The sequence below is a fragment of the Triticum urartu genome, chromosome 5A (assembly GCF_056163025.1).
Source record: "Triticum urartu cultivar PI428250 chromosome 5A, HENAU_Tu73, whole genome shotgun sequence".
NCBI lineage: Eukaryota > Viridiplantae > Streptophyta > Magnoliopsida > Poales > Poaceae > Triticum > Triticum urartu.
In genome coordinates, this window is record NC_141877.1 from 6622542 (window position 1) to 6635536 (window position 12995).

The window sequence follows — 12995 nt, forward strand, 5'->3', positions numbered from 1 at the left end:
TTCTGAACAAGACATCCTATGAACTCCTAACTGGCAAGAAGCCAAATGTCAGTTATTTCAGAGTATTTGGCGCAAAATGCTGGATCAAGGACCCACACCACACCTCAAAGTTTGCACCAAAAGCACATGAAGGCTTCATGCTTGGATATGGAAAGGATTCGCACTCCTTTAGAGTCTTCAATCTCTTCCACTACAAAGTAGTTGAAACAGTGGATGTGCGATTTGATGAAACCAATGGATCACGAAGAGAGCAATTGCCAAATGTGCTAGATGAAGTTCCAGCAAATGAATCAATCAAGCTTATGGGAACTGGAGAAATTGTACCTTCTGAAGCTCAACCTGAAGAAGAACTTATCATCTCAGCACCTGATCCACATGAAGACAATGCTCAGCCTGAAGATATACCTTCAAATGACCACATAGATCAGCAAGAGCAAAGTCTTCGCCCCACACACCCTCGTGTTGCAAATGAAGTACAAATTGACAAAATACTGGACAGCATCAATGCACCTGCTCCACTCACTCGTTCAAGGGCAACTCAGCTAACAAACTTCTGTGGGCATTTCGCATTCGTCTCAATATCAGAACCCAAGAAAGTTGAAGAAGCCTTCATGGAACTTGAATGGATTCAAGCTATGCAAGAAGAGCGTCACCAGTTTGAACTGAATAATGTATGGGAACTGGTTAAGCGTCCTGATCCACGGAAGCACAACATAATAGGCACCAAATGGATATACCGCAACAAGCAAGATGAGCATGGTCAAGTTGTCAGAAACAAAGCTCGTCTAGTTGCTCAAGGATATACTCAAGTGGAAGGCATTGACTTCGATGAAACATTTGCTCCTGTGGCTAGGCTTGAAGCCATACGCATACTGCTGGCCTATGCAAATCATCATAACATACTTCTATATCAAATGGATGTGAAAAGTGCCTTTCTCAATGGCAAGATTGAAGAAGAAGTGTATGTTGCACAACCACCTGGCTTTGAAAATCCAAAACATCCTGATATGGTATACAAGCTCAACAAGGCACTGTATGGCCTCAAACAAGCCCCCAGGGCCTGGTATGATACACTCAAGTACTTTCTGGAGAGCAAAGGCTTCATACCTGGTTCCCTGGATCCCACTCTTTTCACGAAGACATATGATGGTGAACTGTTTGTGTGCCAAATATATGTGGATGACATTATCTTCGGCTGCACCAATCAGAAGTATAGTGAAGAGTTTGGATATATGATGCAAGAGCAATATCAGATGTCCATGATGGGGGAGCTGAAGTTCTTTCTCGGTCTTCAAATACGGCAACAACGCAACGGCATCTTCATATCTCAAGAGAAATATCTTAAAGAGTGCCTGAAGAAGTTCGGTATGCAAGACTGCAAAGGCTTCACAACACCAATGCCAGCCAAGCATCATCTGGGTCCCGACGACAATGGTAAAGAGTTCGATCAAAAGGTATACCGCTCCATGATTGGGTCTTTGCTTTATTTATGTGCATCTAGGCCAGATATCATGCTTAGTGTTTGCATGTGTGCTCGATTTCAAGCGACACCAAAGGAGTCGCATCACTTAGCTGTGAAGAGAATTCTTCGATATTTGGCTCACACCCCAACTCTAGGATTATGGTATCCAAAGGGCTCAGAGTTTGATTTAGTTGGATTTTCGGATGCTGATTATGCTGGTGACAAAGTTGATCGCAAGTCTACATCAGGCACATGTCACTTTCTGGGACGATCACTTGTATGTTGGTCTTCAAAGAAGCAGAACTGTGTATCACTCTCCACTGCTGAATCTGAATACATTGCTGCTGGATCTTGCTGCGCTCAGCTTCTGTGGATGAAGCAAACACTCAAGGATTATGGCATTCATCTGAAGCAAGTGCCACTTTACTGTGACAACGAAAGCGCCATCAAGATTGCCAACAACCCAGTTCAGCACTCGAAGACAAAGCACATTGAAATTCGTCATCACTTTCTCAGAGATCATGTTGTGAAGAAAGACATTGATATCATACACGTCAACACTGAAGAGCAATTGGCAGATATCTTCACAAAGCCCTTGGATGAGAAGAGATTTTACAAGTTACGGTGTGAGCTAAATATCTTGGAATCCTCAAATGTCCTGTGATCAGGCACACATCCTAACACTTAAGCATATTGATGACTTAGATGTGCAACACACGAAGTAGCGTATATCTTCACACAATGAAGACATACATTCTAAGTGTGAATACATTAATGTGGAATTTGACTTCGGAGCGCCACGATAATTGTGCGCCGTGTCTGGGTCTAATACTTCCTATACGGTGGGTAACGCCACCACCAAACGTTCCATTTTGAAGTGTTTCTCTCATGGCGTTACCTCTCAATGTCTTCACAATTGGTTTGGTTTCATTCTCAATATGTCTTCATGATTATCTTCACTGCGTTGATTATATGGATATATATGTACTGATGTTTTGTCCTCTATAGCATTCACTTATAGCTATGTCTTCTTGGTTGAATCTTTTGAACTATGTGAATGTGATCGGACCCTAACCTCTCTATGCTTTCTATCTCAAACTCTATCTCTCCAAGTCATATGCATTCTGTTGAAACTGTCAAATGTCTTCACTGTGTCCTTGTTAGCTGAAGACATAGTGACAACCATAAAAGTCCGTTTTTAATGCTCATTCCTCCACATAAGATCCGGAGAAGAAGGAACGACCGCCCGACAATTTAGGCGTGCGTGGGACATGGAACAAATCCCAATCTTCCTCTAACTGGCCACGCGTGCCTCAAATGCGAACCGCCAGGGGTACCTGCATAATAGCGCAGTGCCGCCTCTATCCCTATAAATACATGATTCACTGCGGTCATTATCTCCTTCTTCCACCCTCGCACGAACCCTAGCGCCACCGCTAGCACTCGACGATGCCGGCGACGAAGCGCTTCACTGCCGCAACCTCTCCGACGCCGTTTTCACGCCGACAGCGGACATCGCTCTCTCCGCCGTCGCCGTAGGTGTCTTCCGTCGCCAAGTTAGGGCACGGAGGATCGAACTGCTCGGCCTCAACTCTCACTTCGTCTAGCAGTTCCAAGTGTGAGTACTTGCAGCATCACATCAACTCGCCTGAAGCCAGTTCTTGCAAAAGGAAGCCTTTGAAGCCTTTGAACATCTTGAAGCCTTCCAAGTTATTCATGGCTTCAGAAACAGCAGCAAGGAAGGGAGGCAGACAGCGACGTGGTGAAACGTCCAAAGATCTGCCTGATGAATTGGCAGAGATGTACAAAACTGATCCTGATGAAAGCTATGGTCAGCGCAAGACACGAATCCAATGGATTCGAAGATATTTGGCAGAGCAATGGTTCCACTACCGCTTCGTCACTCAGGAATATGCGGAGAAGTGCTCCATCAAGAGACCGTGGGGAGATGTATTATACAAAAATCTTGTACCCAGGTCCAGAGACGAAGCCATTGCTCAAGGCTTCTATCCATGCATGGTGAGAGGACCACAGCCAGCTGAGGCACATCCGTCATCACTTCTCTGGTGCCGCGATGATAATCTCTTCAAGCGCAACTTTCAGTTTGCACAACAGTCGGCGAAGATAAACAAGAAGAAATTTGGGCTTGACTTCAACCCTGGTCCCTCCTCACCAAGGGCAGATGGCACACGCAACGCCGATCCCAATATCATCGGGCCGTATGCCAATCTTGCAGGCCTCATCACTCGCATCCTAGTCCAAGGGACTGCTGTGAATGACCCTCCAGCAGATACTGAGTCAGATGATGCCCCTGCTACTCCGAAGCCAAAGCAGAAGAAGCCAAAAGCTCCAAAATCTTCAAAGCCAGCCGCTTCTCCCAAGATCGCAAGAGTGAAGCCTTTAGCAACTGCACCTCCTGAAGCCAGTGTGCAGTCAGAAGGCTTATCACGAGTGTCCAAGCCCCAAGAAGCCAAGAAGCCTCAGCCACACACAGGCAAAGAGCTCACAGCTGCTGACATTCTGCGCTGCGAAGCCATTGATCTCTCAAGCGACGAAGATCTTGGAGATGATGCTCTTGAGCAACTCATCAAGAGCAAGGAGGAGGCTGAAATCTTCAACAATCTGCCTCTGTTTGATGTCGCCATCATCCACAACTTCATCGATGAATGGTTTGACACACCAGACATAAGCTTCAATGATCTGCAGCTACCCATAGGCCTCAGCGTTGCCTTCCAAGGTGCAATCGCTTCAGAACTTGCAATAGCCCAGCGAATTGTAGAACTGAAGCAGAAAATTGATCATGAAAAGCCTCAGTTCAAGAAGCACGTGGCCAAGCTCAGTGTGCAAGAAGTGAAAAACATCAAGATCATGTTGCACGAGCTGAAAGAAAACTTCCTGAAGACGCGTGCCGAAGCTCAAGGCTCGCGAGAACGCATGAAGACTTTGGCTGATCGCTGCGTGCAAGCCTACAATGAGGCAGAAAAGCGCAAGGCACTTGGGCGTCCCGGCATTGACCCCAGGATGGCCGCGAAGAAGAAAAAGAAGGCGGCTGTGCCCGAACCTGAAGCGCCAAGGTCAGAACCTGATGCTCCGATTGTCTTCTCTGCTGCAACGACTGGCTCGAAGCCAAAGAGTCGATCAACCGCCTCACAGCACAAGAAGACATGGACTGCAGAGGCTGAAGCTAAGAAGAGAAAACATTCTGAAGCCTCTCCTTCTGAACCCATCATCAAGAAGCGCAAGACCAAGAAATCTCAGGCTGCTCCCACAGAGCCCCTGATAGTTGAACCACTCTGCGTCAGTTGACAGTGCATGAGCCTGCTTACATAGAGGCTCCGCACGCTGAAGACATTCCAGCAGCCAACCCCAATGCTGCTGAAGACATTGGTCCCCAAGACAATGTGCAAGGTGATGCAGCCCTTTCTCAGCTTGAGACAAGCGAACAGATCAGTATTGGTCATCCATTGACGCCAATCACACAAGATGCGTCGTGGGCAGATCGCCCACAGGAGGAAGATGAGCCCCAACCCACTGCAACTCCACCGGTGCCTACACTCCGTAGGCTTCGCAAAGGGCCAAGGGCTCAGGCTGCTGAAGACATTCCGGCTGCATCAGCCGAAGAGCAAGCAGAAATACCACAAGCTCCAACTCCCCCGCACCAAGAAGAAGCAGTTCTCAAGGAGAACGTGCCTGAAGCTGAAAATGTTGAGGCTGACACAAACAACGCCGAAGCAAATGTGGAGCCCTCCCCAACAACAGCTTTAGAAGACACCGAAGCTACTGCTCCTGAACATTCTGTGCCTGAGTCTGCTGCCGGACCACAATTCAACTATCATATTGCGCACAGGCCCCAGGTCCAGAAGCCGATCCCACGACTACCAAGGTTCCCAGGTCCTGCATCAGCTCCTGGTTCCTTCAACATCAACGGCTTCAGGGCAGATAACACGTTTTTCGACCGCTCCAAGAACCCTTATTCAAGGGAACGGATTGTATCAGATAGGTTCTGGAGCCATCAACAGCGCAGCTATTATTCATGCATCCTTTACAACCAAGGCCGCATCTTTCCTCACAAGCGCCTTGAGGTTGAAGCTGTTGCTGGTCTGCCTGGTCTGGAAGAAGCACTGGATTGCTTCAAGCAAGTGGGTTTGCTGCCATTTATCACTGATGAATAGCACTGGAACGAAGAGCTTCTGCTCCAGTTCTATGCCACTGTGCATATCAAAGGCTATAACAGAGATCCGAAGACATGGATTCTGGAGTGGATGACAGGCAATATCCATCATGAAGCCAATGCTTTCGACCTAATTGAGCTTACCGGCCTTCCCACTCCTGGCGAATTCTTTGAACAAGGGTGCCAACTCCATGCTGAAGCAATTGAGAGCATATTTCAGCGTCCTGAGCCAGATATGAGTCAGATGCTCTCAATGATGAAGCCACTGCCTCCGAATGCACCATATCCAACTAGGTTCTTCGTTGAAGACTTAGAGTACTTGCCCAGAACAATATATCATATCATAAGGCGGACTCTATGGCCTGTCAAGGGACACTCTCGATATGCAACGATTGATGGTGCAATGAAGACTCTCATCTTCTGCATTCTTCACGGCAAATGCTTCAATACACAGGATCTCTTCATCCGTCAATTTGCAGCGTCTCCTTCAGAACTGTTTGGATTAAAGTTTTATGCTCCTTGGGTTATGAGGCTGATCAAGCTTCACTCTGCAATCTCCTATCAACCGTCAGCCCGCAATCATAGGATATTTTTTCCAGATGTGGACACATCTGCTGAAGCAATATATCCAGAGCCGGCCAAGCAACCACTAAGTCTTCAGAATGCAAAACACCAGAGCTTCACTCAAAATATTGAAGGTGTTGAAGCTCTCTCCCGAGTGTATCCAATGGCTGGCACCACACGTGCCCCTGCATCAACTGAAGCCACCAACAGCACAGCTGCAAAGAGACCCAAGAAGCGCGCTCGTGCACTCAATGACAGAGAGCTTCTTGTGGCTCTTCACCAAAAGCAAGATAGGCATCACGACTGGCTCAAGAGGCAGATGAGAAGCATCATGCAAGAAGTCAATCGCATCAGAAATCTGGAAACCAAGAATGCATTTGTCACACACGAGACCTGTCGCCGCACTTGGAAGGGCCTCACCATGATGTGCCCTGAAGCTGAACTGCATGAGGATGGCTTCACAGAGCACTTCAAATTTGACTCCACGCCTCCAAGAAGAGCGGTGATGCGCAGCACACCATCACTTGAAGAGTCAGAGTTCTCTTCTTCTGCTGCCACCGTGTCTGCCCGGATTATTGAAGAAGAAGACGACGCGACATCATCTCCACCTGCTTCAACGCGCGTCGAATCTGCACCAAGCTCGTCTGCACCGCCGCCAAACAACTCCACCGACCCTGCTGCGCCTGGGAACGCGTAGAAACCTCTATGTCTTCAAACCTTTTTGGTCATCACTGACAAAAGGGGGAGAAGCATATGATGGTTATAGTCTTCAAGCGGGTCACTATGGGCGGGTGCCTTCATATTTTGCTACATTTTGCTTCGTGCTTACAACTCCCTTTTTTTTGCTACATTTGCTTCATTGAGTTGTAACACTTAGCCTTGATGGTCGTCTGCTACCTGTTTGTCACTCCGTTTTGCGAAGATAAATTCCGCATGTGCGACGATAAATTCCGCACTCATCTCATTCTGCAGACGTCCATTTTCCATTATGCATGTCATTATCTTCATATACTTTCACATGCATAGTGGATTGTCATAAGTTGAAGTGGATCTCCACAAGTATAACCTGCCATGTGCATTTGCATTCAAGAAGCAAATTACTTATATGCACATCTTCAGGGGGAGCCCTTGCAACTTATGAAGACAATTCTTTTACAATTTCACAAATTATGTTTCCCGTTGAAAACTTCAACTAGTTTGTCATCAATCACCAAAAAGGGGGAGATTGTAAGTGCATCTAGTGCCACCCCTAGTTGGTTTTCGAGTATTGACGACAAACCTAGCTGAGGGACTAATGTGTTTGTGAGAATTGCAGGAAAACACAGGTAGAAGTCCCTCATTGATTCGGTTTTACTACCAGAGATGACCCCTAAAAATGTACGAAGACATTGAAGACAATGGTGGTTTATGAAGATATTCATATTGAAGACAATGACATGAGAAGACTCCCTATGAAGCTTTTGGAACTCGAAGACCTAGATCCTTCGTAGTTTTATTTCATTCATGTTGTGTCATAGGAACCACCGTACTGTTAAGTGGGGTCGAAGAGAACCAGTCAGAATGACTGAAGTGATGCCTAATTCAAATCCTATGTCTTTGAGCGAAGACTTTGAGAGAAAATCTTGTCGAGAGTCAGACAAGTCAACTTTACTTGTAGCCCAAGTAAAGTTGCCGTGTGAGTTCAAAATTCGACCGTTGGTACACGTGTCAGTTCCTTAGTGACCCAGGGTCATTTCGGACAGATCAGGTCGGGTTGCCAAGTGGCTATAAATAGTCCACCCCCCACAACCATAAATGGTTGGCTGCTCAGATTTCAGTGCACGGCTTTTGTCATTTGAGAGCAACCCACCTCGAAGCCTTTGAAAGAAAAATTCCCAGTGAGGAGAAAAGCCCTAACCACCCAGAGCCAGAGTAAATTGGGCATCACTTAAGTCTTCGTGTCTGTGTGATCTGAAGACTTATTACACTTGAGGACTGTGCATCCTCCAGACGGTTAGGCGTCGCGTTCTGAGCATCCAAGAGAAATTGTGGATTGCCGGTGAACGAAGTCTGTGAAGGTTTGGGAGTCTACCTTGAAGACTTACCAGAGTGATTGGGCGAGGTCTATGTGACCTTAGCTCAAGGAGAAAACGGTGAGGACTGGGTGTCTTGGACTAAGTGTCCTTGACTGGGTGTCCGGGACTGTGTGTCCTTTGGTTTAAATACCTAGCCGCTCCAACCAGACGTACAGTTGTCACAGCAACTGGAACTGGTCCAACAAATCATTGTCTTCAACGTGTCACTGGTTTCATCTTCACTTCCTGTTACTTACAGTTATTCATTGTGAAGCCATTGCATGCTTGCGTTATCTTTTGTCTTCACAACATGAATGTATGATCTGTTTGGCTTCATTACTTCTTCCTACCTGATCCTTATTACACTGAAGCTGGTTGTGATTGCGCTTTCACTCTATTGAATACATGACCATGGCTGGCCTAGTGTAATCTAACTTCCGCTGCATAGTAATAGGCATAATCTTCACTGTTTGTCTTCATAACTCTCACGTTTTGAAGACTTTCATAAAAATCGCCTATTCACCCCCCCCCCCTCTAGTCGATATAACGCACTTTCACAACAGCCGCCTTGACCTTCAAATTCATCCATTGCGTCATAAGGTGGCAATTTTGAGACTCCGTGATAGCATCCACGGGATAGCTGGCAGGAGCCGTCAAGGCATGCTCCGGCTGAAGCAGCTCGGTGGAAGCCACGCTGCTTCTGCGCTGAGATGGCGGGGTAGCTTCGGGGGAGGCTTCGGCAGTACGTTTGCTGTGATTTGCTTCTCCTTCCTCTATCGCGTCTACCCTTGCTTGCAGCGCCTGCATTTGGGTTTGCTGCACTTTTTTCCTTCTCTCATGGGATTTGTAACCGCCTGCGTCCGGAAACCCAACCTTCCATGGAATGGAGCCTGGCGTGCCTCGTGTCCGTCCAGGGTGCTCAGGATTCCCGAGGGCCATTGTGAGCTCGTCGTTCTCTCTGTCTGGAAAGAACGTCCCTTCCTGCGCTGCTTCGATATACTGCTTAAGCTTACTGACTGGTATGTCCATTTGATCGTTCGTCCAAATGCACTTCCCTGTTACAGGGTCCAAGGTTCCGCCAGCCCCAAAGAACCAAGTCCGGCAACGGTCTGGCCAGTTAATTGTCTCTGGTTCGATCCCTTTATGAACCAGATCATTCTCAGTCTTGGACCACTTAGGCCGGGCTACGAGGTAGCCACCTGACCCCGTGCGATGGTGAAGCTTCTTCTTCGCAGCATTTTGCTTGTTTGTCGCCGACATCTTCTTACTCTTTTCCGATGTCTTGTGGGCCACAAATGCGGGCCGGTGATCTCTGATCTTCTCATATCTGCCCTTGAATTCTGGTGTCTCATTATTTTCGACAAACTTATTCAGCTCTTTCTTCCACCTCCTGAATAGTTCTGCCATCCTCTTCAGAGCAAAAGACTTGATTAATTTCTCTTTAACTGGGTTCTCTGGATTATCCTCTGGCGGTAGGGTGAAATTTGACTTCAGCTCAGTCCAAGGATCATTTTTCTGCATATCATTGACATAAGACACCTCAGGGTCTTCTGTAGCCGGCTTAAACCATTGCTGGATGCTTATCGGGATCTTGTCCCTAACCAGAACCCCGCACTGAGCAACAAATGCGCTCTTTGTCCTGAGGGGTTCAATAGGTTGGTCGTCGGGCGCGATTGCTATGATCTCAAACTTTTCATCCGAGCTCAACTTTTTCTTCGGGCCTCGTCTCTTTACCGAAGTTGTGCTCGATCCGGAGGGCTAGAAAAAAGAACAAAGACTTAATTAATATGTGTACATACCAAAACAATGAATGCATCAATCAGCTAGTCAGCATAGGCTTAACTAATATATATACCTGGCCGGACTCGGTTCGGTCACCGGAGCCGTCATCACGGTCTCTTTCTTGCACCGGCATTGGGTCACCGGAGCCGTCCTCATGTTCTTCTTGCACCGGCATTAGGTCACCGTAGCTAGCTTGTTCACCCTCTCCTTCCAGACCATCGGTTTCGTTGAGAAACAACGAGATGGCATCACTTCCTTCTGCGATTATGTCCCTCAACAACGCTTCTTTTGCTTCGTCTAGGGCGGTGTCCATAGTTTCTACAAATATTTACAATATGGCAATTATTATTCAAACATGACAGATGGATATATTAGTGCCAAACGTAGAACTAGCTACCTAATCATAGTAAGCTATCGGGAGGGGGTATATATCGACAACGACAACACTACATCTATGTCCCTCGACGACCCTCGTTCCCGATAAAAAAAAGAGGAAGAAGAAGAAAAAAAAGAGGAGAAGAAAGAATAGAGGAGAAGAACTCCTCTATTCTTTCTTCTCCTCTTTTTTTTTCTTCTTCCTCTTCTTTTTTTATCCTCTTCTTCCTCTCATGTTCGAGAGGATCGCCAAGGGGTCGGGAGGTTGCCTAGTGTCAAAGGATTCAACAAAACCATGTCTTCATCATTAGGCGAAAGTAACATGTGCATGATGGTACGAAGCTCTTCAAAGTTGTTCTGGAACGGAGTCCCAGATAGGATAATTCGCTTTTTGGTACAAAGTTCAGAAAGAGCCTTCCGAATATCGCTATTTGGAAGGCCTTTGCTGAATTCGTACCAAAAGGCGGATTATTCTATCCGGGACTCCATTCCAGAACAACTTTGCAGAACTTCGTACCAACATGCCCTGGTTACTTCCGGCTAATGATGAAGGTATGGATTTCTTCAATACTTTGACACTAGGAAACCTCTCTCGACCCCTCGGCGATCCTCGACCCCTCGAACCCTCGACGACCCTGGAACCCTCGACCCCTAGATGACCCTCTTCTTCCTCTCATGTTCGAGAGGATCGCCGAGGGGTCGGGAGGTTGCCTAGTGTCAAAGGATTCAACAAAACCATGTCTTCATCATTAGGCGAAAGTAACATGTGCATGATGGTACGAAGCTCTTCAAAGTTGTTCTGGAACGGAGTCCCAGATAGGATAATTCGCTTTTTGGTACAAAGTTCAGCAAGAGCCTTCCAAATATCGCTATTTGGAAGGCCTTTGCTGAATTCGTACCAAAAGGCGGATTATTCTATCCGGGACTCCATTCCAGAACAACTTTGCAGAACTTCGTACCAACATGCCCTGGTTACTTCCGGCTAATGATGAAGGCATGGATTTCTTCAATACTTTGACACTAGGAAACCTCTCTCGACCCCTCGGCGATCCTCGACCCCTCGAACCCTCGACGACCCTGGAACCCTCGACCCCTAGACGACCCTACTGGAACCCTCGACCCTCGACCCTATAGAACCCTCGATCCTGAAACCCTCGACCCTTGACCCCTTAACGACCCTCGACCCTCTACCCTAGTTCCCGACCCTCGACCCCTCGGCGATCCTCGACACCCTCGTTCCCGATAAAAATTAAGAAGAAGAAGAAGAAGAAGAAGAAGAAGAAGAAGAAGAATAAGAAGAAGAAGAAGAAGAAGAAGAAGAAGAAGAAGAAGAAGAGAAGAAGATAGAGGATAAGAAGAAAGGAATAGCTAGAGGAGAAGATCGAAGAAAAAAAGAAGAAAAAAAAGAGGAGAAGAAGAAAGGAATAGTGGAGTATTCTATTTTCTCTTCTTCTCCACTATTCCTTTCTTCTTCTCCTCTTCTTTTTCTTCTTTTTTCTTCTTATTTATTTCTCCTCTTCTTTTCCTCTCCTCTTCTTCTTTCTTTCCTCTTCTTATTTTCTTCTTTCCTATCCTTCTTTTTCAAAAATTGTAACTTTTGCATATATAAAACTTTTCTAAAATTGTAACTTTCTATATAAAACTTTCCTATCGGGAGGGGGAGAAGATCGAAGAAACAAAAGAAGAAAAAAAAGAGGAGAAGAAGAAAGGAATAGAGGAGAAGAAGAAAAAATAGAAAAAAATTTTCTATTTTTTCTTCTTCTCCTCTATTCCTTTCTTCTTCTCCTCTTCCTTTTCTTCCTCTCCTCTTCTTCTCCTTTTTCCTCTTCTTATTTTCCTTTTCCTCTCCTAAATATACAAAACTTTTCTAAAAATGAAACTAACCTAAAATGTACTAAATCAGAGAACATATATAGATAATCCTTTTCTAAATATATAAATCTAACTTTTTTGCATATATGAACATATATACACAGAGAACATACAAACATATATACATTTTTATGAAAAAGCAAAATACAAATCATCATATGTATGAAAAAAAATCTGAAAAGAAGCAGCATACACAATACATATACTCACATATATACATATATATAATCTGAAAAAACAAGCATATAATATATATATATATGAAAAAAAGGAACAGGGGAGGGGCGGCGCCGGCCGGACCAAGGGAGGGGCAGGGGTGCGGCGTCGGCGGCGAGGACGGCGACGGGGCAGGGGGCGCGCGTTCGGCGGCGAGGAATGGGGCGGGGCAGGGCGACGGCGATGACGGGGGCGCGCGGGCCGGGGCGCGCGACGCGCGTCGGGGCAGGGCGGCGATTGGCGACGACGTCGGGCGAGGGCATGGGCGACGGCGAGCGGGCGGCGACGGCGACCTCGGGCAGCTAGGGGAGGCGACGGCGACGTCGGGGCAGGGGCCGGCGTCGAGGAGCAGCGCAGCAGCCTGGCGGCGTTGGAGAGAAGAATGGCGGGTGGGGGAAATTTCTTAAGTGTTTGGTTATATAGAAAAGGCTTTGGTCCCGGTTCGTGGCTTCAACCGGGACCAATGCCCCCCTTTGGTCCCGGTTGGTGCCACGAACCG